The following is a 20,745-nucleotide window of genomic DNA, read 5'->3' as shown; positions in this document are numbered from 1 at the left end:
TTAAATTTCTTCACCTTCTTAATTTAATTTATTTAAAAAGTAACATTAACAAAACCATAGGATAAGAGAGTTACAACTCCACACATTTCCTACCACCAGTACTCCATATCCCATCCCCTCCCCTGACAGCTTTCCTATTCCTTATTCCTCTGGGAGTATGGACCGAAGGTCACTGTGGGATGCAGAAGGTGGAAGGTCTGTCTTCTGTAATTGCTTCCCCACTGAACATAGGCATTGAATGGTCGATCTATACTCCCAGCCTGCTTCTCTCTTTCCCTAGTGGGGTGGAGCTCTGGGGAAGCAGAGATCCAGGACACATTGGTGGGGTTGTCTGTCCAGGGAAGTCTGGTCAGCATCATGCTGACATCTGGAACCTGGTGGCTGAAAAGAGAATTAAAATACAAAGCCAAACAAATTGTTGACAATCATGGACCTAAAGGCTGGAATAGTGCAGATGGCGTGTTGGGGAGGGGGACCCTCCATTTTGGAGATAGCTAGTAGGCATATTTTAGTTATATTTCAAAGGTCCTGTAGCTATACTAGTTTGTTTTTTATTTTTCCTCTGAGCCTGAAATCTGATATGCAAGTGGATCCCAGTATTGTCTGGGGAGGTGATGTCATGGCTGGAAAAGGGACAGAAAGCTGGATCAGGGAAGAGAGTAGCTCCCTATTATGGGAAAGGGATATAAATATTGTTGACTATAAACCCTATCAATTTGATATGGACTGGGACCAATATTCAACTTAGGATCTATGTGAATTCTGCATCCCTGTAGATCTGAGCTCACAGGCTGTGGTCATGAGTAGGAGCATTCCAAGCTGCCTCAATATCAGGACCCATCTTCCTTAGGTGTAGCATAGCTTATGTTGTCCATCCTCCCTTTGGAGGATGGGACATTCTCTACCATTGTTGATCCTAGCTGAGGACAAGGTCCTCTGGGGGCCCATATAGGGTTGTTTTTTATAGAGATGACCGGTAACAATGGAGAGAGGGAATTATTTGAGGTCTAGGCCCATCATGTCTGTTTGGGAATCTCAGGACTCTGCGAATAGGGCCCCAGCTGATAGGGTGGCCTGATAGTGAGGAAAGAGTCATCATTAACGTACGCCAGCCTCTTGTCCTTTTCAGGTTTGCAGTCCTTGCTTTGTTAAGGTTAGCTTTGGAGTGAGTGAGAGAACTGTAATAGGAAGGAGGTGAGGAGGGTATCTAAGTCTAATTAGATACTATTTCATTAGGAACTTTATACTGACTCACTGAAGACTATTGTGTACATATGCTTTCAGGTATATATTTTGTCCTAGTTTATGGATGCATGTGAACATATGCTCTATCTCATGGGACCTGGCCTATATCTAGGTGTTGGGAGTGAACCTCCTGGGATGGAATTAGAGAATACTATGGAAGGAAAGGCCTCACCCGAGTAATAAGCTGAAGGTTGTCATTCCACACCTGAAGTCTCTTGACACAGTCTGAAGTGAAGCATGCTGAGGTAGTACTCGTTACATTGATTAGGTTGGGATTGGCAAATGCAATATTATCATTATTGTTGTTAGTAGTATTTTTGTTGGATAGGACAGCCAGAAATGGTGAGAGGAGGGGAAGATAGAGTGGGAGAACAGATAGACACCTGCAGACCTGTTTTACCATCTGTGAAGCAACTCCCTGTAGGGGCGCATACCCAGATCCTTATGCTTGTCCTTGTCCTTCAGGTTATGTGCACTTAACTGTCTGTGCAGCTGCTCAGCACACAGGATTCTTTCTTTATCCTTACTTTGTTTCATTGTAACTATGATATGTCATGGTGTCTTCAGGTCTGGGTTGATCCTGTTTGGGACTCTCCTGGCCTCTGTAATCTTAATGTCCTTTCTGTTGTTGAGAGCTAGGAAGTTTTTCTCTATTATTTCCTCTAGGATGTTTTCTTCCCCTTCCTCTCTTTCTTCCTCTGGCCGGCCAATTATGAAATTTTACTTCTCTTGAGATCATCCCATATGTCTCTGTTACTGTTTTCAGTGTCTCTCAATCTCCTTTTTAGCTCTTTTACATCCTTCTTACTTTTCTCTAGCTCATCTTCTGTCTGGCTAATTCTGTTTTCTGCTTCTGTTAATCTTCGTTCCCTTCCTTCACCTTCCTTCTTCAGTTCAGTAACTTGTTCTGCTAGTTGGCCTTTTACCTCAGTTCTTTCAGCTTTCAGTTCTCTAATTACCTTGAGGTAGCTGGTATTTTCCTTGAGGGTCTCCTCTGTTGTTTCCCTATTTCTGATAGCCCTGTCCTCCATAGTTGTCTTTTTTTCTGTGATCATCAGATCTATTAGTGTTTGCATACTTATATATAATTACTTCTGATTTATCTGGACTTTGTTCTGGGGTCTTGTCCTGATTCATTGTTCTAGCAGTTTTATTTGCTCTCAATTTAACCTTCTTTATTTTTCATTAATGTGGTTTATAGTTTTCTGTCCTGTCATTCTTAAGTTGTTGTTTGTGTGAGTATAAGGCCACACTAGAGTCTTTTCTCAGGTGAAGTCGCAAACCCCAGAGTGTACAATAGCAGCTGAAGCAGAGATTGATGCAGTTCAATCAAAATCAGTTAGCCAGACAACACCACAACCGTAAAAACAACAACAGACATTAATGAAAAGAAGAGAAAAATAGAAAGAAAAATGGAAAGGCAAGAATAGACTATTACAAAAATCAGCCATCAACTATAAATTCTAGAGATAGTGGGAAGGGAGAGTGAAGGAAGGGGAAAGAGGCACAGGGAGATAGAGACATAGACAGAGTCCACTCCGCTACTGCTATAAGCTCACCCATCTCTGATTCTGGCATCTTGTTTGAAGGATTCTGAGCAATGAGTCAATCCTATTTCTGAATTATGCCATTTCCCAGAATAACCATAATAATTCTTTGTTGTGAGGTGAGGCAGGTCTGTGGGGGTCTCTTTCCACATCTCTCTCTCTCTCCCCTTCCTCTCAATTTCTCAGTAGACTTTAAAATCAGAGAGAAAGAACCATTGGGACATTGTTAGGTGGCAGGAGTGGGGTGAGCCATCAGCATCCCTGGGTTCCTAGTGTTGGAAATGATGTCCAATTAAAAATACTTGTCAAGGTAAAAAAATAAGGAATTGAAGCAAGGCATTTATTTGTTCTTTTGCAAAAGGGCATGCCACCAACAGTGGCCTTCAGGCAGCAGCATGTCCCCCTCAGCCTTCTCCCATCTTTTATACCTGAAGCAGAGCTGTCTCCTCCACCCCTGGGCTGGGCTTCAGAGCTCACAGTCTCCCCATTGTCTAAAGAAGGAAAGGAGGAAGGGAGAATGAGGGTCTCTGCTGGAGGATGGGGAGGCACTGCAGGCAGCTGACCTAAAGAATACAAAACTACTGGCCACAGGTGGTCATAGATAACAATTTATAAAAGAATGTTTGTACTAAACAGTTGTTCTGTTTGTGTTCTTTTGAAGAGAAGACCTAGCCATCTCTCACAGTTGATCAACTTTTTCTCTGCATGTTCTTTCTTTGGTAACCAACAGTAAAGCTTCCATAACCTTCATGAAAATAAGGAGGAAAAATGCAGATGGGAAAGAGCTGTAGTTCAAGTCACAGCAATTCTGCTGATCCTCAGGTTCCTTAGAGTAAAGCAGAAGTGTCTAAAATTTTAGTTCAAGAAGTTATCGAAAGTACAAGAGATAAAGTCTCTGAAATACGTTTTCCTAGTAGATAAATAACTACATAGTATTGATTTAACGTTCCCTATTTCTACATGTCTCTATCTATACATACAAATGCAGTTATTTCTCTACTGCTCTGCCCATTTGTGTACTACCAGAGAGAAATTGAGTAATGAACCACAAGGTAGGGAGCAAACTCTCACAAGAATATACTAAAAAGCTATGTGTCCCAGTGTTTATTTGGAGTTACTCATGACTTTAACCATAAAAGAGGATTGGAAGAAAACAATGGATGGGAGTTGGGTGGTATAGTGCAGTGGGTTAAGTACAGGTGGCATGAAGCACAAGGACCTGCATAAGGATCCTGCTTTGACACACACACACCCTCCCCAGTTCCACCTGCAGGGGAGTCCCTTCACAAGATTTGAAGCAGGTCTGCAGGTGTGTATCTTTCTCTGCCACTCTCTGTCTTCCCCTCCTCTCTGCATTACTCTCTATCCTATCCAACAATGATGACATCAATAACAACAACTAGAACAAGGGCAATAAAAAGGGAAAATAAATTTTAAAAACTAAAGGAAAAAAAAAGAAAAAAGCAGTTGATACCCGATTTCACTGTTAGATATTTTCACTATTAGGTCAGATTTCACTATTAGACATCGGTGCTCAATGTTGGTAAGTTTGCTTGATAACCCAGTCGACCAGAAGAAATCACTCTGCTTGTGTCCCTACATTAATGACTGTAAGCAACACTATTCATCGTTTCCATTAAAAACAGATTCATTTAATTCTAGAGAACTTTCAAGGAATGATTAATACCTATTCCCATAACTTCTTATTCAATGATCTGTTATTGGCTATTAGTTTGCTTTCCTGTTTGGCTACTGTAAGTAGTGCAGCTAAAAACATGGGGCTCAGATACCTTTTTTTTTAAATAATTTATTTCTTTATTGGGGAATTAATGCTTTACATTCAACAGTAAATACAATAGTTTGTACATGCATAACATTCCCCAGATTCCCATTTAACAATACAACCCCCACTATGTCATTCATCATCTTTCATGGACCTGTATTCTCCCCACCAACCCACCCACCCCAGAGTCTTTTACTTTGGTGTAATACTCCAATTCCATTTCAGGTTCGACTTGTGTTTTCTACATATCTACATATGTAGATATGTAGAAAACACATATATGTAGATATATGTGTTTTCTACATATATCCTAAGGAACCCAACACATCCATCCAAAAAGATCTGTGTACACATATGTTCTTGGCAGCACAATTTGTAATAGCCAAAACCTGGAAGCAACCCAGGTGTCCAACAACAGATGAGTGGCTGAGCAAGTTGTGGTATATATACACAATGGAATACTACTCAGCTGTAAAAAATGGTGACTTCACCATTTTCAACCGATCTTGGATGGACCTTGAAAAAATCATGTTGAGTGAAATAAGTCAGAAACTGAAGGATGAATATGGGATGATCTCACTCTCAGGCCAAAGTTGAAAAACAAGATTGTTTGCCTCCAGGGTTATCTATGGGGCTGGGTGCCTGCACTACAAATCCACTGCTCCTGGAGGCCATTTTTCCCACTTTGTTGCCATTGTTGCATCGCTGTTGTTGGATAGGACAAAGAGAAATTGAGAGAGGAGGTGGAAGAGAGAGAGGGGGGAGAGGAAGACAGAGACTGGCAGACCTGCTTCACCCCTAGTGAAGCGACCCCTCCCTGCATGTGGGGAGCAGCAGGCTGGGGCTCAAGCCAGGATCCTTGTGCTGCCATGTGCAGTTAACCTGCTGCAATACCGCCTGGCCCCTGGGCTCAGATTTCTTTTGAGAACAAGTGCTTCCATGTCTTTATTTATTTTAGGCTAAGACTGAGAGAAACTGAGAGGGGAGGGGTACATAGAGAGGGATAGAGACCTGTTTCTCGGATTGTGAAGTGTTCCTCTGCAGGTGAGGAGCCAGGGCCTCCAACCAAGATCCATGCGTGAGTCTGTGCTTTTATACTATGTGCACTAAACCCAGTGCACCCCCACCTACCCCACCCTCCCATTTGCATTCCTTTATAGGTGAGAGGAAATACAAAATCAGAGGCAAAACTTCACCCAGCACTTTGTTTAGGCCAGAAGAACTCTGCAAATGTCCCCCCTCAGCTCAGAGGGAGAGGGGAGTTTCTCTGCATGCGATGCCTGTTGTTTTTTAATTATCTATGTATGGATTGACTGATTGATTGGATAGAAACAGAGAAATTGAGAAGGGAGGAGCATATAGAAAGGGAAAGAGATGGAGACACCTGTAGCTATATTTCACCACTTGTGAAGTTTTCCACCTGCAGGTGGGGGCCCAGGGGCTTGAACCCAAGTCCTTGTGCACTATGATGTATGCACTTAACCAGGTGCACCACCACCTGCCCCCTTGTTTTTTTTGTCTTTTAAAGAAGGTCCCACTGATTTTTTTGCATACAACTCTCTATATATGCTATTCTTTTTAAAAATTTTATTTATAAAATGGAAACATTAACAAGGCCATAGGATAAATGGGGTACAATTCCTGCCACCAGAACTCCACGTGCCATCCCCTCCCGATAGCTTTCCTATTCGTTATTCCTCTGGGAGTATAGACTCAGGGACATTATGATGTGCAGAATGTAGAAGGTCTGGCTTCTGTAACTGCTTCCATGCTGAACATGGGTGTTTACAGGTGGATCCAGACTCTCAGCCTGTCTTTCTCTTTCCCTAGTGGCACAGAGCTCTGGGGAAGTGGGGCTCCAGACACACTGGTGGAGTGGTCTGTCCAGGGAAGTCTGGTAGGCATCTTGGTAGCATCTGAAACCTGGTGGCTGAAAAAAGAGTTAACATATAAAGCCAAACAAACTGTTGACCAATCATGAACCTTAAAGGCTGGAATATTGCAGATGAAGATTTGGGGTCTCCATTTTGAAGATAGCTAGTAGGCCTATTTTAGTTCTATTCCAAAGGGATATATATTCCAAAGGGATATTATATTCCTACTGCTTTGTCCTCCTCTCAGCCAGTCTCATCCTGCAGGTAGCAGGGGTGGGTCTGGGAAAAGCCCTATTTCTTTTTATGGCTCTGAAATTTTGAACTTTACATCCTGTCTCTAGATTTTATTCAAACTTAAGTCTGTCTCTAAACCCTAACACCATCAACACAAAATGAGTTGAGTTAGAGTCTTAAAATTTATTTTGGATTTGAGTCCCCACCACACCTGCAGAGGAAAAGCTTTGTGAATGGTGAAGCAGTGCTGCAGGTCTCTCTCCATCTGCTCCCTACTTCCCCTTTCCCTTTTGATTTCTGCTGTTACTATCCAATAAATAAAGATAATAAAAATATTTCTAAATTATTATTTTTTAATCTTTAAAATATTTATTTTCCCTTTTGTTGCCCTTATTGTTTTATTGTTGTAGTTATTATTGTTGTTATTGATGTCCTTGTAGTTGGATAGGACAGAGAGAAATGGAGAGAGGAGGGGAAGACAGAGATTATTTTTAAGGAATTTATATTTGCAATTTAATTTTTATTTGATAGAACTAGACAATTCATACAAGGAGGGGAGATAATGGAGAGAGAGAGAAAGACATGTGCAGCTCTGCTTGCTTGTCAAGCTTTCCCCCACCCCCTAGCAGGTAGGCACTAGGCCTTGAACCTGGGTCCTTAGTCATGGTTATGTGCATGCTCAACTGAGATCACCATCACCTGTGCCTATTTTAAAATTATCAAAGAATTTCTTAAGTATCCTCTCAACTCTTCATCTGTACTATTCCAGCCTTTAAGTCCATGATTGGTCAACAATTTGTTTGGCTTTGTATGTAAACTCTTTTCAGCCACTAGGTTCCAGATGCTAGCATGATGCTGACCAGACTTCCCTGGACAGACGACTCCACAAGTGTGTCTGGAGCCCCACTTCCCCAGAGCAGTGAAGCAGGTCTGCAGGTGTCTATCTTTCTCTCCCCCTGTCTTCCCTTCTTCTTTTATTCCATTTGTCCCAGTTGGGTCCATCCAGCCCGCGCCCTGAGGCCCCGTCGCCCCCACGCTGCATTGCGTCATGTCACGTGCGTTGCACCCATAGGCCCCAGCGCTGGGAAGGGCCTGGTCACAACCCTGCGGAGCCCCCCCCCCCCGCGTGTAAGTACTGCTGGGGATTCACGACGGTGCTGTGCTGGACCGCCTTGGCCAGGTCCATCGTGCTTGAGCCCATCTACTGGGATTCTTCCAGTTCCAAGTAAGTGGCCCCTGGGGCCCAGCGCCCTGGATGGCTTGGGTATTGCGCCCGCCCATGAAGGTGCTGGGTGGGGGGAGGGGCGAAGTCGGGGTCAGCCACAGAGTGGCCAGCGACCCCAGACCCAGTACCCCAGGCCAGGTGCACCTGGAGAGGGGGCTGTGAGCCTCCCCAACCCCCAGGACCCAGCGGCCTTGGGCAGGGCGCTCCCCGGGAAATCGGCCATGCGCACTGGCAGGGGTGCACCCTGAGAGATGTGCACAAGCCCCTAGACCCCGAACCTGCAGGGACACCCTGGAAGGGTGGCTGCGCGCCTCCAGATCCCGCTGTTTTCGGCTTCAGTGAGCAAGAGCACGGGGACCAAGCCAGAGAGTCCAGGTGGCTGGCCTTCCCTTTCCTTCCTGCCAGGAGAGGGGTCCTTGGGTCCCAAGGCCTCGCCCAGCGTGTCCATGCCGGCAGCTCCAAGCGCCCCGAGGGGGAGGACCCGCCTGCGCAGCTGGAAGCCGGGCAGTGCGCCTCCTGCCCACCCCAACCGCCCAGGCAGGAGGGGACCCAGACCCACCGGCCTGCCTTGGCTTCCGGAGCGACCAGGCCCAGAGAACTTTCCGCGCAGCAGCCCATCTGAAATAGAGCCCTCTGTCCTTCTTCTCGGTGTGGCCCACGACGAGGTCCCTGGGGGACGTCTGTTTGGAATCATGAACCTCGAGTTTGGCCTGGGGCAACATGGCGAGCCGGGCTCCCAGACTAGGGTGAAGGCTGGGGCACTGGGTGTGGGTCCAGGTTGGGGGTCCCCTCGCACTTCTAGAACTGAAGTGTTTTTTCTGTCTCTGTCTCTGTCTCTGTCTCTCTCTCTCGGAATAGACATGGATTTCAGAGCGGTGCCCCTGACCGGCTGGCTGGAACCCTTGCCGAACCGTGCACCCAGGCTGTGGATCTGGTCTGGGCTGAGGGTCTGGCATTTTGCAACCTGCTGGTCCTGGAAGGCCACTCTGAGCCCGCTCCCACCCCTGATCCCTTCCAGGAGGCCTGGGCCTGGCTGGGCTCAGTGTGCAGTGGGGAGTGGGTGGGGATCGCCTGGAGCACTTGTGTCTGTGGGGACAGTCCTGGAGGGACTGCAGTCTGACTGAGGGCACAACGGGGAGGCCAGGGCACTGGCAGGTGGGAGCTGCACTAGGAGCTGGGCAGAGCCAGGCAGGAGCCAATCTTGGAGCTGGGTAGGAACCGGGCAGGAACCGCGGTTTTTTAAAAAAAAGGAAATTTAAAAAAGGAAAAAAAATGTTACTTATTAATACAAAAAAGAGAAGCAGAGCATGACTATGGCACATGCAATGCTAGGGATTGAATTCAGGACTTAATGCCTACAGATTTATTGCCCTAGCCATTCTGCAATTGTAGAGTATAAGTAGGTTATTTTATTTTTGTTGTTGTTGTCACCAAGGTCTCATTGTCTCCCTCTCGTTTTTTTTCTTTTCTACTCTTTTTTTTATTTTTTATTTTCCTGTTTGTTGACCTTGTTGCTTAACATTGTTGTGGCTATTAATGTCGTTGTTGTTGGATAGGACAGAGAGAAATGGAGAGAGGAGGGGAAGACAGAGAGGGGGAGAGAAAGAAAGACACCTGCAGACCTGCTTCAACACCTGTGAAAGGACTCCCCTGCAGTTGGAAAGACAGGGGCCTGTCCCTGAGCTTTGTACCATGTGTGCTTAACTGGCTGTGCCACCACCCGAATCCAAATATCTCCATCTCTTAACACTTTATAAATAAGATTATAATATAGTCCTAGCTTTGGTAGCACATATACTAAAATTGGCATGATACAGAGAAGATTAGCATGGCCCCTGCTCAAGGATTACACACAAATTCATGAATCCTACCATATTTTTTTTAAAAATATAAAATATATGTACACACATATAAATAATTATAATCTTTTAAAGAGCCAGTTAATGCAAGCTGGGAGGTGGTTCAGTGGAAAGAGGTCTGGATTTGCATATATGGGATCCTAGGTCTGTCTGAACTTTTGTTCTACATATGCTGGAGCTCTTTTAAAAGATTTATTAATCAGTGAGGGAGAAAGGGATGAGAGAGAGAGAGGGAGAGAGAGGAGAAACACTATAGCATCTGGAACAACTGTTGCTGGAGGTAGAATTTAGGACCTCATGCTTGAGTTCAGAACTCCAATCACTGTGCCAGCCTCAAGGGCTGCAGATTGGCTTTTTAAAAAATAAAATCATGGGGAGTCGGGCTGTAGCGCAGCGGGTTAAGCGCAGGTGGCGCAAAGCACAACGACCAGCATAAGGATCCCGGTTCGAACCCCGGCTCCCCACCTGCAGGGGAGTCACTTCACAGGAGGTGAAGCAGGTCTGCAGGTGTCTGTCTTTCTCTCCTCCTCTCTGTCTTCCCCTCCTCTCTCCATTTCTCTCTGTCCTATCCAACAATGACAGCAAGTATAATAACTACAACAATAAAACAACAAGGGCAACAAAAGGGAATAAATAAATAAAATAAATATTTAAAAAAAATAAAATCATGGTAGTATTGTTCTCTTAATTGTACATCTTTTAAGTAATACAAAGACTTTTTAAATTTTTTTTCTCAAATATTGTGTCTGGGGATCAATCCCACCCAGAACCTTGAACCGGCATGGGACAGCTGAGAAGCCTCCCTGCCAGTCTCCATCCTGTATCCTTTAAGAGAGAGAGACATGCAAAGCCCTGCTCCTCTATGCACAGAGTCCCTCCATTGCCTGCCTGTGGTGTTCACTTGCAGTGTCGAGGATCAGACCCCCAGCCACATGCTATATAAAGCATGTGCTTTACCCCCTGAGCCGCCTTCTGATTCTCAGTTTGATTCCTGGCATTGCATGTACCAGAATGTTGCTCTCATTCTCTCTCATGAATAAAAAAGTTATGTTATGTGTGTTATTTATGTTATGTTATGTTTGTAAGAAACATGTTGTGTTTTCTTTTTAAGAAACAGACAACCTGCACCTAGATTTAGGATGGTAACTGGACTCAACAGTAGGCCAGGCCCATTTAAAATCCAGAATCAACAAATTTAGAACCAAGGCAAAGGAGAGAACAGTCACTACTGTCTTTTTATTAAGACACTGGGTAGCTTGTTTGCACTGGTCTCTAAAGTTATTTTCAACATCTCTATTTATGATTGAAGTGGGTCAAGCTGACTTAGTTCTCCCTGAGCCAGACAATGTGTGTATCTACATTTGGGTCACAATACCCTGCTGTATGTTGATCTTTGAAAGTAAATGAATGTGCTGGGATGGGATGGGGAGGCAGAACTTGGAGAAAGAATCATGGTCATCCATAGGTGTTGCTACATTCAGCCTTCACATAGGAAACACCTCAAGATATCAGTATCAGAGCAACCATTTACAAGTATTTTTTCAAGATTTATTTTACTTTACATGTTTATTGAATAAAGACAGAGAAACTGAGATGGTAGGGGGAGGTAGAGAGAAAGACACCTGCAGCACAGCTTAACCGCTTCTGAAGCTTCCTTCTTTGTAGGTGAGTCTACAGTTATTACCATCTTAAGCTAGGTATCATTTCTTTCTTTCTCTCTTTCTCTTTTTAATTGCTTTATTGGGGAACTAATGTTTTACATTCCACAGTAAATACAATTGTTTGTAGATGCATAAGAATTCCCAGTTTTCCATATAGCAATCTATGTATCATTTCTTTTCTTTCTTTCTTTCTTTTTTTTGTTATTGGATAGAGACAGAGAGAAATTGAGAGAGAAGAGGGAGATAGAGAGGAAGAGAGACAGAGAGGCACTTGCAGACCTGCTTTACTACCTGTGAAGCAACTCCCCTGCAGGTGGGAGCCACGGGCTCAAACCAGGATCCTAACCGGTCCTTGCTCTTTGTGCCATGTGTGCTTAGCCCACCGAGCTACCGTCTAACTCCCTTAGGTATCATTTCTAAAGCATGTTAAATATAAAATGTTCTTAACCTTTTGTAATAATTTCCTGATTCATGTTTCCTTGTCTTAAACATCTTGGTTCTGTTTTAGTTTGCCTTGTGGGAACTCCCATCTGTCTCTGATTTTGGTAATTTTCCAGGGCTTGTAGTTAAATGCCAGCAAGAAGGCTCCCAGATAAAAAACAAAGAAATCGCCCTGTGTGTGCTTTGAGCTAGGCTTTACCAGAATATTGAGAAAGACAGGTGTCAACAGCAAAATGCCAGCAGACTGCAGGTAATATATATACATTTAAAAAAAAAGAAAGAAAGGTAGGGGGTCAGGTGGTAGTGCAACAGGTTAAGCGCAGGTGGTGCAAATCACAGGGGCTGGTGTAAGGATCCTGGGTTGAGCCTCTGGCTCTCCACCTGCAGATGTTTGTGCCTGCTCACTTAAGGGCGATAAAGCACCTCCCCTTTCCTCACTAGGCCTGAGAACAGAGCTCCACTAGATGAGTGAATTGGCTTGGGAGGGCAGTGTCTACACTGTGTGGCACCTCGCTACCCACTGACAGGGCTACTACTCAGATGGCAGCGTGGTTGGGAGCCCGCAGTTCAGGTGACATTGCCAAATGAACATCCAAGTGCCACTCCATCCAGCAAGAGAGGCTTGGGAAAGCCCGCTCTCAAAGGAGTGACAAGCAGTGTCTTCCCAAGCAGCTCTAGACTTAAAGCTCTGCGATTCTCTTTATTTATTTTATAAAATGGAAACACTGACAAGACCATAGGATAAGAGGGGTACAATTTCACAATTGCCACCAACAGGGCTTCAGGTGATGGGATGGACTGATAGTGACTAGAAAGTCATCATTAAAGTATACCAGTCTCCTGGCCTTATTCAGCTTTTGTAGTCCTTACTTTGATAAGGTTAATTTTGGAGTGACTGAGGGAAATGTAATAGGAAGTAGGTGAGGAGGGTATCTAGGTCTAAGTAGAAACTGTTTCATTAGGTACTTTATGGTGTCTTTTTAGGTCTTTCTACTTGCTTGTTTCATTTATTGACTCACTGCAAACTATTGTGTACTTTTGCGTTCAGGTATACATTTTGCCCTAATTTATGGAGATGTGTACATATGCCCTATATCATAGGACCTGGTCTATACCTAGGTTCTGGGACTTTGTTAGGAAGTGCACCACATTAAATGGAATTAGAGAATCCTATGAGAAAGGAAAGGTCTCACCAGGGTAATGATGCTGAAGGGTTGACATTTCACACTTGTTGCCTCTGGACACAGTCCAAAGTGAAGCAAGCTGAGATGGTGCTGGTTGCATTGATTAGGTTGGGATCAGCAGATGCAGTATCATTTGGTATGAATTGAAAGAAGTAGGCAGGGATTTGTGGCTATGGAGCAGCAGCAGCAGTGTTTTCTCCTCTCCTCTCCTCTCCTCACCTCACCTCACCTCACCTCACCTCACCTCACCTCACCTCTCTTCTGCTCTCCTCTCTTCTGCTCTCCTCCCCTCTCCCAGGTCAACTATGAATACCAAAAGAGACCATCTTGGACTACAACAACACAGGGCTAGAAGGACTTCAGGAACCCACCAAATCACTGTTGAGTGCAAACCCGTGTGGCTTGTGGACAGAGAGAGGAGCCTAGGGAGAGATGAAGTGGCTGATCACAGTCCAGTATTTTACCAGTTGAGATACCACCTCCAGTCTGTTTCAACTACCAAAAGACAGCTGAAGGGAGGAGAGGACTCCCCTAAGACTCACCAAATACAACTGTGAGACTCCATTGTTACTGCCCTCAGAAACTGGAGCAGTGGTGGGGAGGCCCCGTGCTGACACCAGGGGACAGAGAACTAACCAGGAAACTCAGGAGAAGATGTTATACATCAGAAAAGGTAGCAGCAGCAAATAAAAAATTGTTGAATAATGGCACTGCAAAATCTTAAATCCATAATATCAATAAATGTTGATGGCTTAAATACCTCCATTAAAAGGCACAGAGTGGGAAGATGGATCAGAAAAAACAACCCAACCATATGTGGCTCACAAGAATCACACCTGACACAACAAAACAAACACAGACTTAAAGTGAAAGGATAGAAAACTATCATACAGGCTAATGGGCTACAAAAAAGGCAGGAACTATCATTATAATCTCTGACACAGTAAAGTTTAAATTAAATAAGGTAATAAAAGATAGTCACAGTCATTTCATAATGATCAGAGAATCAATCAACCAAAAAGATTTAACAATTATTAACATCTAAGCACCCAATGAGGGCCCATCTAAATACATCACAGAAAGAGGTATAAAAATACATCAATGGTAATAACAGTAATAGTAAGACACTTCAACACCCCACTCTCACACTTAAATCAACTAAGTAGAGAAACAGTAAAGAAATGAGAATTGATCAAAGAGATGCACTGACTAGGCCTCCTGGACATATTCAGAGTTCTTCACCCCAAGAAAGTGGAATACACATTCTCTTCAAATCCACACAGTACATCCTCCAGGATAGACCACATGTTAGGCCACAAAGACAGTATCAACAAATTCAAGAGCACGAAAATCATCCCAAGCATCTTCTCAAACCACAGTGGATTAAAGCTAACACTCAACAACAAACAGAAAATTACTTAAAAATCACAAAATTTGGAAACTCAGCAACATACTGCTGAATAACCACTGGATCAAAGAGGAACTCAAGCAAGAAATTCAAATGTTTCTAGAAACAAATGAAAATGAAGACACAGGCTACCAAAATATTTGGTGCACAGCTAAAGCAATACTTACTGGGAAACTCATAGCTATACTAGCACTCATTACAGAACAAGAAAAAGCTGAAGTAAACAACTTTACTGCACGCCTTAAAGACTTAGAAGAAGAAGAACAAAGGAACCCTAAAGCATCCAGAGGGACTGAAATGGCAAAAATTTGAGCTGAATTAAACAACATGGAAAATAAGAAACCATACAAAAGATTAGTGAAGCAAAATGTTGGTTCTGTGAAAAATTAAAATTGTCAAACACTTGGATGTGAGGACAATCTGGCTGTGACATCTGTCATCCCATTGATTGCCAGGGTTGATTCAGCCTATCTGGCTGGCTGGGCAGGTGTCCCCTCCTCCCTCACCTCCCTCACCGCTCCACGTGCATCACTCCTTCGAAGAGGACAGCCTTCCCCAAATAGAGATGGACCGGTCTTCGGTCGAGGGTATACAAATAGCTGCGCTCCCCTGCTTGAACCTCCAAACAAGTTCTCAAAATTGTCAAACCCTTAGTCAGACTTACTAGAAAAAGGGGGGTGGGATAGAGGATACAAATATATAGAACTGTAAATAATAGAGGAGATACCACCCTCCTTACTAGTTTATGCCCACAGAGGCAGGAAACACCCTTTGAGGCACGAGATGCCCACAGAGGCAGGAAACACCCTTTGAGGCAACAGATGCCACAAGAGGCAAGAAATGCCCTTTCGCCTGCTCGGCACTGCCCTTTGATTCAGGAAACGCCCCCTCCCCAGTCCTCCCCTTGGCATCACACTGGTTCTTGCTTCTCTCCTATTTTGTTCCTCCATGTCATGTGCCAGTTCTTTTGAAAATTCCTGTGCCATATAGGTTTCTGTTCACCCCACACTCCTGATACTATGGCCATTAGTTAAAAAGTAAGGGGGAATTGTTGGTATGCTTCTAATTCTGCTTCTAAAAACACCTTCTGTTTCATTGGTTTAATCCCCCCCTGATTAGCACTGTATTCTATTTACATAACCACTGTTAACTAAGCACCATCCTGTCTCCAGGGCATTGGTTTAATCCCCACTGGTTCATGATGTCTTTTTGCTCCACTCCCTCTCCTAGTACACCCTAATCTCCACCAATATCTTTTTTGCCTCACCCTTTCTATGTCATATCCTGTTTACATCCTACTTGGCCAGTATATATATATATATATATATATATATATATATATATATATATATATATGGACAGGTAGTTTAGTTTAGTATTTAGATGGTTTAGATTGTGCTACATTCTGCATAAATAAAGAGATATTATGTACAACTCAGCCATGAGTCCCTGGTCATCTGTCTCCCACTCGCAAAGTTAAGCCCAACAAGACACCACAGAAATCCAAAAAAATTAAGCGAACGTTCTACAAACAACTACATGCCACTAGCAAAAAAATCTGGAAGAAGGACTGAGGGTAGAGGTAGCATAATGGTTATGCAAACAGACTCTCATGCCTGAGGCTTTAAATTCCCAGGTTCAATCCCCCGTACCACCATTAGTCAGAGCTGAACAGTGCTCTGGTGAAATGAATGAATAAATAAATAATAAATTTTAAAAAAGAATCCAGAAAAACAGAATATTCCTAGAAACATACACCCTTCCAAAACTGAACAAGGAAGAACTACAAAACTTAAATTCATCAGTTACAGACAAAGAAATCAAAACAGTTATTAGAGCTTCCCAACAACAAAAGTCCAGGACCAAATGGTTTACAAATGAATTCTACAAAACCTTTAGGATATAGTTAATACCTATACTTTTAAAGCTCTTCTGAAAGATCGAAGAAACAGGAACATATCCTTCCACCTTCTGTGAGCCAGCATCACCCTACTCCAAAAGCAGATGGGGACACAACAAAAAAAGGAAAGCTCAAGAGAATATCTCTGATGAACATAGATGCTAAATCATTGAACAAGATCCTAGTCAACCAGATACAGCAGTATAACAAAATGATTGTTCATCACAACAGGGTGGGATTTACTCCTGGAATTCAAGCCTAGTTCAATATGCATAAGTCAATCAACACCATTCACCACATTAATAAAAGCAAAACCAAAAACCACATGATTATCAATAGATGGAGAGAAAGCCTTTGATAAAATCCAACACCCAGTCATGCTCAAAACTCTACAAAAAACAGGAGTAGATGGGGAATTTGTCAAGATAGTGGAATTCATATATAGCAAACCTACAGCCAACATCATACTGAATGGACAGAAATTGAAAACATTCCCGTTCAGATCAGGGACTAGACTGGGCTGTCCATTATCACCATAACTCTTCAACATAGTATTGGAAGTTCTCTCCACAGCAATAAGGCAATGGAAAGGAATCAAAGAAAGGGAAGAAACTCCAAAGGTTCACTACTTTTATAGCCAAAAGTTACAGCTGTAACCACTCCCCTTTCTGGGTGGTGCCTTCTCTCCCTCAACACCATGACTCATCCAGGAAATACTCCTCCCTGCTCTCTCTATGCCCTGAGCTTCTGTGTCCTGCTCCTGCTTCCACTCCAGCTCCTGCCTGATTTCCTGGGTCCACATGGGTCTGCACTTCTGCTCTGAGGAGGCACCAGGACCCCCACTTTGGAGACCACACCTTGAGTCCACCAGGAGTCACAGTGCACAGGGGAATCTCAGTCTTGCTGGAGATAGAATGGGTGCGCTCAGGGAGTCTTAGACTTCAGCCACATGGCCATGTCCTTGACGTCACTGCTTCCCACCTGGAGCTTCCAGAAGCTTCTTCAAAGGCGCTCCTGCTGTCTGAGGGCAGGAGACCCGAGTGTCTCTAGAGGTTAAGAGACAGCGGTTGGGATTGTGCCCATATGTCAACTCTGTCCCATAAACCTGGAAGCCCCCATTAAGATGATGGCAAAAGGAAAACAGACAAACAGCAAAAGATGGAAGGCAACAGTGAGGTGAACAATGAACCTTTGAACGTTCACTGAAATGTTTAATGTGAGACGGCCTTTACTCTGTGCTTCATTTTGTCCCACCAGACCTGGGGCTCCACACCTGCCCAACTCCACCATTCCTAGAGGCCATGCTTTATCTTCTTCTTTTTCCCATTTTTCTTTTGATGGAGCACGCAGATGGATGGGGGAGACGGTGGCACACACTATAGAGCACAGCTACAATAATGTACAAGGACCCAGGTTCAAGACCTAGGCCCTCAACCCAGGGGAAAGGAGGCTTCACAGAGCAGTTAAGCAGAGCAGCAGGTGTCTCTCTCCCTTTCTGTATGTCTGTCTTTCCTCTTTCATTTTCTCTATGAAAAATAAAGAGAAAATTCGATCACATGCAGCACTATTCATCTGCTTCTGAGTTCTTCCCCTTTGAGGAGGGGACCACCAAGGACTTGAACCCAGGTCCTCTACTATGGTAACATGTGCTCTCTATCAGGTGAGCCAGCACCTAAGCCCTGGCCTTTGCCCTGAGCCCTCTCACCACACTTGCCAGGGGCAGTGATGTGGACATGGACACACACAGCCCAAACCTTTTGATTCTTACTGTGTTAGCTTCTGACTTTGGAGTCCTACAGGTCTTGCGCAACTATGAACATGACACAGCATAGCCAGGACTGAACACGTTAGGAAAATAACTGAACAGTCTGGGGCTTGGGATTCAGCATCCAGATAAATGTAGATGCACTTGCATTTTCCCACCAGTTGTTAGAAGTTCTCTTCCACTGGAATGAACTGCATATTGGAATTTAAACATACTTCTGAAGGAAGCTCAGTGAGTTACTATTATTGAAGTGAGGAGGCACAGTTTCATTCAGAGCATAGCGTTCTTAGCACATCAGTGTGCAGACATGAAGTCTGGCTGCAGGTGGGCACCAACTGAGGAGTTTTTAGACCCCAGAGATTCTGTTCTGTCATAGGATGGTCTTCCTCTGGGGGGCTGATCTCAGTGCTGAATAGCTCCAGGTGAAACTCCCTGTGCTGCACATTTAGAGGGACCACCGTGGGGCTCCAGGGACATTGACATCAATTTTGAGAAGCAGCCTTGGTTAGTCCTGTGAGTGACCACACATGTCTGGTTTGTCAAGAGCGTGCTCAGAGAATGTGAAGATAAGAATAAGAAAGAGCATTGCCAGTGGTGGTGTGTGGGCTGCTGAGGAAGCCTAGATGCAGAGATCGGCACCACAGTAACAGTGTGTGGATTGCTGTTCTGGGGACCCTTCTAAGCAGCTCATGTTCTTTGGAAGCACATGTCAGGCTGTTCTGTAACTTAGAGTCTTTCCATTTTTCCTTTGAAAACAGGAACTGATATGACTGACTTTGACCCATGTCTAAATGAGAGAGAGGGGGGATTGTCTCACTGACACTGTGGACATAAACATGTTGATGTCAGGGAGTCTGGCGGTAGCACAGGTGGTCACTCACCGGTGGTGCAAAGCACAAGGGCTGGAGTAGGGATCCCGGTTCAAACCCCGACTCCCCTCTTGCAGTGGAGTCGCTTCACAAGCAATGAAGCAGGTCTGCAGGTGCCTATGTCTCTCTCCCACTCTCTTTTTTCCCCTCCTCTCTCCATTTCTCTCTGTCCTATCCAACAATGAGCACATCAGTAAGAACAACAATAATAGCAGAAACAAACTAACAAAGAAAAAAAAAACAAAAGAAGGGCAACAAAAAGGAATGAATAAATACAATATTTTTAACAATGTTGATGTCTAGAAACAGGTCTTCAACTAATTTTAGCTAAAAATGCCAGTGAGAATTGTAATCCCCCCCAATTTTATATTATCCTGCAGTTATTCACAGTGGTATTTTAGATGAATTCAAAGTGTGTTTATTACATTTTGGTGACTGGAGATAGCTCAGCTGTTAGAGTGCATGCCTCCCGTGTTTGAGTCCCTGCATTGGAGCATCAGCACCATACATGGCCTCAGTGCCTTCATGGATGTTGCAGATGCTATGATGACTAGGTCTCTCTTTCTCCATTGCTCTCTCTTTCTCTCTCTCTCTGAAAAATTATTTTAATATTATACAGTTGGGCATTGGGGCCACTCAGTGGCACTGTGCAGATGACAGGGCCAGGATTATTCCCTGCAATGATTAACATAAATCAAGAGCCAGGGAGAGACCATAATGCTTATGCAAATGACATTCATGTCAGAGGCGCCAGAGTCCTAGGTTCAAATTCTGCCACCACCATAAGCCAGAGCTGAGCAGTGCTCTAAAAAAAAATAATAATAAGTCTCCTTTCAAATGAGCTCTTCCAAGGAGGCTTCCTTGTTTGTCCTCTCCACAGTGTCAGTCAGGTTTCACGTTCCACCTTTACTCCCTCACTTCCCTCTTTGTTTTTTTTCTGGGTAATATTTCCAGGAGTCTAGAATCACACTGTGATTGGTGGTCTCTTCTGTTGAATTTCTGTTCCCCATTCAAAAGTTGGTCGCATAAGAATTGGGCCTTTTTTCTTTTTCTTTTTTTTTTTAGTTCTCACTATAGGACACTATTTCATTTCCTCAGGAAAATAACTTAAATATGTAGGCCAATATGTAGATGCAGATAAGAAATCATTAGTAGCCACTTGTGGTGGACAGTCATTAGCACCTTGGGGTCCAGGACCTGGACAGGGCTGAAAACATTCCTTGGAAGCTGCATGGACATGTCTGAAACATACAGTCCTGCAAACCTAGGTCTCATCCAGAACTATTAATGATACCTGGCAGAGGCAGAATGTTGAGGTGGTTGTGTGTCTAGTGGTAAATAAAAGACAGGCGTTCCTCAAGCTTCCTGAACAACTAGGAAAAACACAGCCCACATTTCTCCAGTTTAGCTACTACATAGCCCCCATTTGGAAACAGCCCAAATGCCCTTCGACAGATGACTGGATAAAAAAGTTATGGGACATAAAGTTATGGGACAGTAAGGAGGTAAGGGACAGCGACAGAATGGTTTCACTCACATTCAAAATGTAGAGAATTAAACACACAAATGTGAAAAAAAAAAGATGTGCAGCTTTATCTAAGAATGTGGGAGAACTATAATGGTTACCAGGGGGGTGAGGTGGGGATGCAGACCTTTGGTAATGGGAGCAGTGAGAAACTGTACTCCTAAATGAGGGGGGAAAAAAGAAAGAAAAGAGATGAAGGAGGAATTCAGTAAAACATTTTTGAAA

The 20,745-nt window shown here is 43.9% G+C and overlaps 1 protein-coding gene and 1 non-coding gene across 2 annotated transcripts in view; both read left to right on the top strand.

Moving 5' to 3' along the window:
* The first annotated feature begins 7,802 nt into the window (after positions 1-7,802).
* Positions 7,803-20,745, top strand: part of MTRF1 (mitochondrial translation release factor 1) — a 103,098-nt gene continuing 90,155 nt past the window's right edge. The window contains exon 1 of the mRNA XM_060194698.1: positions 7,803-7,908. The gene's annotated coding sequence lies outside the window, so the exon portion shown is untranslated. The remainder of the gene's footprint in view (positions 7,909-20,745) is intronic.
* LOC132539607 (U6 spliceosomal RNA) lies at positions 9,682-9,788 on the top strand. The gene has a single exon (XR_009550947.1). It is a non-coding gene; the product is annotated as a U6 spliceosomal RNA (small nuclear RNA).

This window comes from Erinaceus europaeus, chromosome 7 (assembly GCF_950295315.1).
Source record: "Erinaceus europaeus chromosome 7, mEriEur2.1, whole genome shotgun sequence".
NCBI classification, from domain to species: Eukaryota; Metazoa; Chordata; class Mammalia; order Eulipotyphla; family Erinaceidae; genus Erinaceus; species Erinaceus europaeus.
This window is presented reverse-complemented; position numbering and strand designations above follow the sequence as displayed.